General features: G+C 33.5%; 1 protein-coding gene across 1 annotated transcript in view; it reads right to left on the bottom strand.

The window, feature by feature from the left end:
* Positions 1-6,000, bottom strand: part of LIPI (lipase I) — a 95,872-nt gene that overhangs the window by 69,139 nt on the left and 20,733 nt on the right. The window lies entirely within an intron of this gene.

Below are 6,000 nucleotides of genomic sequence, written 5' to 3'. Positions count from 1 at the left end.
ATATATGTGTGTGTGTGTGTGTGTGTATAAATATGTGTGAGTATGTATAGATAGATATGTAATCTAGGCTCATATTACATACACAAATAATATTATTGAGAGGACTCATTTGGTAAATGGGTAATATATTTTACCTTTTGTTTGTCAATTTTTGATTACTCTTAAACATGAGAGATGAAAAAGCCTGCCAGACAGTAATGGCTATGGTGAAGTACTGAACAAATAGCTCCTAAATACTAGCTGGTCTGAAAACCAAAACTTTCCAGAAATTAGGCCAATTAAGCAACTTTTACTTTTCGATAGCAGATCTAAGGTAAATATAAGATGTCTTAATTATCTGATTAATAGTACCAGCTATTGCTTGCCAAACGTAATTCCTAATTTCACTGGCTGTTCAAGAATGACTGTGAAATATATATACATATATATATATGTGTGTGTGTGTGTGTGTGTGTGTATATATATATATATATATATATATATATATATATATATAGTAAGTTCATAGTAGTTCTTATTCAAATTGCCTTTACTAAACTTTGGTAGAGTATATCTTTCACAGGCAAGGATGCTGAACTCAGTTCTATATGTTGCCAGGCCTGTACAGGAATTTTGACTATGGGAGTTATCCCAAGTTTGGTGCACCCATCTCCTAGAACACAACGGATTTATAATTGGATTTTCCCCATTTCTGACACAAGAGGTATAAATAAGCACTTCTCACTTTGAAGTTACTTCACAGCCTTAGGCAAGGTACTTTGATTCACCTTGCCCATAAAAATGGGCTTTCAGGCTTGCTCAGATGATTTCTGACAGCATAGAATATTGAGATGTTACAGATTAAGCCACCCTCCCACTATAAGTACATGGAAATGCTACGTATACAATCCTTGTTTCAATATGCAACCAACTCAGAAAAAGGAAGGGGAAGTGTCAGAAAGCAGAAAAAGATAAATTAGCACCAAGGCCAGAAGAACTGAAGCCCTGGACCCCTCCGGGACTTCAGAGACTGTTGTGGCATGAAGATGGAGGCTGAAGTGTCAACCTCCATGCAGGAACAGGAGACATGATGTTAAAGGACAAAGCTGAAACGGAGCTCCCTGCACAGAGCCATGACCCTTATAATTGAAATTCCCTGACCCACCATTGAAATAGGAACTAGGAAAATTCTTCCTACTTTTTCAGTGTATTAGGTGAAAACATAAATTGTTTCTTGAGATTAAATAAAACTCCAGGTAACATGAAATTTAAGTTTACACTAGTTACATGTTAAAAGACCCCCACAAATATACATTAAAATGCTTCAGGATTGTGGTAATACGGTTCTGAAAAAAGAAAATCTGACTTGCTCTGAAAGGGAACTTTGAAGAAGAGCTGATTTCTGAGAGTTTTCTATATCAAAGATAGACATGAATCTCTATTTTGAAATAGCACAAATAGTTTTTTTTATTAATTTTTAATCCAGACTTGAACAAACCATTGAGACTGGAAAATAACAAATATAAAAAAATAAATCAATGAATACATTCAGTCTGATGAAATGATAGATTATCTTCATGGAAAAATTAGATTGAAGATAAATGAAAAAATGTATCTGAAAACAGGAGAATTCATATTTTCAATGTGCTGAGCATATAAACTTTCAATATAGAATTCTGTCCTAAACTATCTTTTCATTCCTGAGTGAGGGAAGGATAAGGACCTTTTCAGGAAAGACAAAAAAAGAAAAAGAAAAAGACTGAGAGAGACTACTATTGAAAAGCTACTACTAGGATATACTTCAGCAAGAAAATAGTTAAACCCAGAAGGAAGGAGTTGAATGAGAGGATAAGACAAAATGTAGACAACTGAAATTGGTAAATATAAGGAAGTATTTGATGATACTATTTATAATTAATATGTATTATTAAATGAGAAATGGAAGTAAAATACTACAGGATATAATATTGAAGATAGAAAAGAAGAAAAAAATTCAAAGGCTCTATGAGGCAACTTGTAGCTGTGACAGAGTCCGATAAAAGTTTGTGAAGCAAGATCTATATTCATGTATAAATGCATAAAAAGCAAAAAAAATAAGTTAGTTGCTGAGAAAATATGATAGCCCTGAAAGTTTTACGCAACTAAAAATCATAGCCTTAGAATATCTAAAGCCAACACCTAACAGGGGAACTGCCTGCTAATATAAAAGTTTTAAATAGAACTCAGATTTTGACACAAGAGATACAATGTCCAGGATATGATCAAAAATTGTCCAAAATGCCAAGAACAAAGAAAATCACAACATTGTTCAGAAAATTACCTGATGCTAACCCTGAGATAAATTCAATGCTGAGATTATCTGACATTTATTTTAAAGGAGCCATCACAATAATGATTCAAAGTTAACATGTCTCTTGAAAAAATGAGAAAAGAATTAAAACTTCAGCAAAGAAAATAGTTGTAAAAGAAAAAATGAAATTACAGAAGCAAAAGTGGCTCCATCGTGCAATGAATAGTGCATTGGACTTCTAAAATTACAGAAACAAAAAATACAATTGCAGATACAAAACTCACAGGATATACTCAATAGTGAGTGGAGATAATAAAAGAAAAATCAGTGAACTTGAGGGCCAATCAATCTTAATGACAGAGAGAAAAAGATGGAGAAAAATAAATGAACAAAGCCTCAGGGATCTGTGGGACTATAATAAAAGATGTAATATTTGTGCTATTAGAGTCTCAGAAAGAGAAGAGAATATGGGGCTGTGACATGATGGCTGAAAACTTTCTAAATTTGGTGAATAAAAACAACACAGATTGAAAAAGCTAAGTGAACTTGAAATATAATAACCTCATGAAATTCTAACCAAGACACATCATAATAAAACTGCAAAAGTAAAAACAAAGAAATAAAAGTCTTGAAAGCAGCCAGAAGGAAATGATGCATTACCTACAGAACACCAATTTGAATCATATGGATTTCACATCTGAAAGTCATAGAGGTCAAAAGAAAATAACTGCCAACCTCAAATCTTATATCCAACAAAACTGTCCTTTGAGAATGAAGGGGAAATAGAGACATTCTCAGACAAAGAAACAGTAACAAACAAATCTCACTGGCAGAATTATCCTTAGGGATTGTCAGAAGTAATTTCTTCATACAGAAAGGAATTGCTGAAATAATCATGAATCATTATGAAAAAAGAATGAACAATGGGAAAAGAATAAATATGGGTACATACAATAGGTTTTTTTCTCATTGATTTTGTAAATGTTGAGGAATGAAACAAAAACTATTACACAGTCTGATATTCAAAATCATGATAATTAAAAGCGGGGAATGTAAACGGGCCTACATGGAAGTGAGGTTTCCACATTTTACTTGAAATGGTTAAATGTTGGAATCACTAAACAGTGATAAATAATGTATGCATATTGTAATTGTTGTAGGCCTCCCCAAATATATCCTTGTCCTAATCCCTGGAACCTACAAGTATGTTATCTTATATAGCAAAGGATAATTAAGATTGCAAATAAAATTAGAGTTGCTAACCAGCTGTTCTTAAAATAGTGACATTATATTGAATTACCCAGGTGGACCTAATGTAATTACAAGGGGCCTTAAAAGAGGAAGAGGAAGACAAAAGAAGAGAATCAGAAAAAGAGACGTGGTGCAGAAGAAGGGTCAAAATGATATAACATGAAGACTCAGTCCACTAACGTGAATGAAAAGGCCACAAGCCAAGGAATGCAAACGATTTCTAGAGCTGGAAAAGTTAAGAAAGTATATTCTCCCCTGAGCCTCCAGAAAGGAATGCACCTGCTAACACCTTGACTTTAGCACAGTGACATCTGTATAGACTTCTGGACTACCGAACTTTAAGATAATACATTAGTGTTGTTTTAAGCCACCAATTTTGTGGTAATTTGTTAGGGTCATTATAGGAAATCAATATACATTTTGATACAAATGATGTGATAAAGCTATAAAAAACATATACAAGTGGACAAGTGGCTTCTAAATTAGAAATGAGAAGAAGCTGGGAGAATTGTTAGGAACATAATAGGAAAACCTAGATTTCCTTGAATAAACTGTTAGTAGAAATGTACTAGTAAGGACACAGGAGGAAATAAGGAACATGGCAGAGAAAATCCACATTGCAAAAAGGCTGTTGGTGAAAAATATGGATGTCTAATGAAATGAATAAGGATGTTAATCTTGCTGTTGTTGAGGACTCAGATGGAAATTAGAAATATATTATTGGAAACTGGTAGAAAAAGAATCCTCACTACATCGTGGCAGGTAGCTTAGTGGAATTACGTACTGCAATTTATGTGGAAAGCAGAAATTGTAAATGAAGAAATCAGAAATTGAACCAAGGGGATTTATAAGTCAGGGGTTGAAAGTGTGGCCAGATTTCTCCTTGGTGCTCATTGCGAATTGTGTGAGGAAAGACAGAAATTGAGATGAAACTGTTAAATTAAAAAAGAACCCTGACTCGCTGATTTGGGAAATCCTCAGCCTAGCGAGTTTACTAAAGATGCTCAAGTTAAGTAATTTATTATTGGGAAATGAAGCTCTAGAGAAAAAGCTGAAGGTATAGCTGGGACAACCTTTTCCCTCCGAAAGATTTTTAAAATCAGAGCATTTAGTCACAGAAAAGGGTCTTTGAAAATATTAGGCATATAACTCAGATTCCTTTAGCCATCTCAGCAGAGGCCAATAATAGAGGCAGGATCATCTAGAAACAATATGGAGGAGTCTCTTTTTTAATGAATGACTCTCTGTGACATATACAGAGATCCACCAGACTTTGGTGAAGGTTATAGTGGTATAAATAGTGCCAACTTGGACTACAAGCAACAGAGTATAAAATGAGGGAAAGTTTTGAGTCCTGGAAAATTTCTACAAACAAGAAGCAAGATGAAAAAACTACTCAGATGCAAGCATATGCTACCATTTATACATTTAAAAAAGAAGGGGGTGAAAGAGAGAGAGAAGGACTCTAAGAGATCAACATGTAAAGCCATGAACCCAGGGAGCAGAGCCAAGAACCACAGGGAATTATTCCCAGGTCTTTAAATCAAATGGAGCTTGCCTGGCTGAATTTAAAAATTGCATGGAGTGTTGACTCTATTTTTCTTCTACTTTTCTTCTCTTTGAACAAGAATGCCTATAACTATCTCATCCTATCTCATCATTGTATTTGAGGAGGAGGTAACTTGATTCCTGAGATTCACAGGTTCACAGATGAAGAAAAATTACGTCCAAGTACTTATATCCACAGCTTTAGCCAAATCTGATTTAGATGAATTAGACAACAAGATTTAGATCTTTGTACCTGTTGAATTTAGAGGAGATTTTCTTTTACTTTAAGTTGATGCTGTAGTGACTTGATGATGTCTGAGATCAGCCAACAAAATATTATATTATACCCAAAAATGCAGAATACACATGTATTGCCAGTACCCATGAAGCATGAGCCGAAAGCAATCAATCCTTTACTACTAAAAATACCTCAGGACATTGTTAAAAAATTTATACAGTTTGATTTCCAGCCATAATAAAATTAAACTAAAGATCAGTAACAGAAAGACAAAAGGAAAATTTCTAAACAGTGGAAATTAAACAGCATGCTTATAAATAACCCATGGTCAAAGAAGAGTTCTCTAAAAAATACATAGAACAGAATAAAAAAGATACAATATATCAAAACACATAAGACACAGCTCAAGCAGTACTGAGAGGAAATTTCATAGACTAAATGATTACATTAGAAATGAAGAAATATCTCAGGCCAATAGTTTGTTTCTGCCTCAAGAAAATAGAAAAAGAACAAAATAAACCAAAACAGAGTAGAAGAAAAGATGTGTGTGTAGAAATATATATATGTGTGTGTGTGTAGAAATATATATATATAGAGAGAGAGAGAGAGAATTAAGCAGAAATTAATGAAATTTAATAAAAGAACATTATAGAAAATTAAACAAAAATCTGATTCTTGAATAAAAAACAATAAA

Source organism: Rhinopithecus bieti, unplaced genomic scaffold (genome assembly GCF_001698545.2).
Source record: "Rhinopithecus bieti isolate Rb0 unplaced genomic scaffold, ASM169854v2 scaffold_34373, whole genome shotgun sequence".
Classification (NCBI taxonomy): domain Eukaryota; kingdom Metazoa; phylum Chordata; class Mammalia; order Primates; family Cercopithecidae; genus Rhinopithecus; species Rhinopithecus bieti.
Note: the sequence above shows the minus strand (reverse complement) of the source record. Positions and strands in the feature narration are given on the sequence as shown.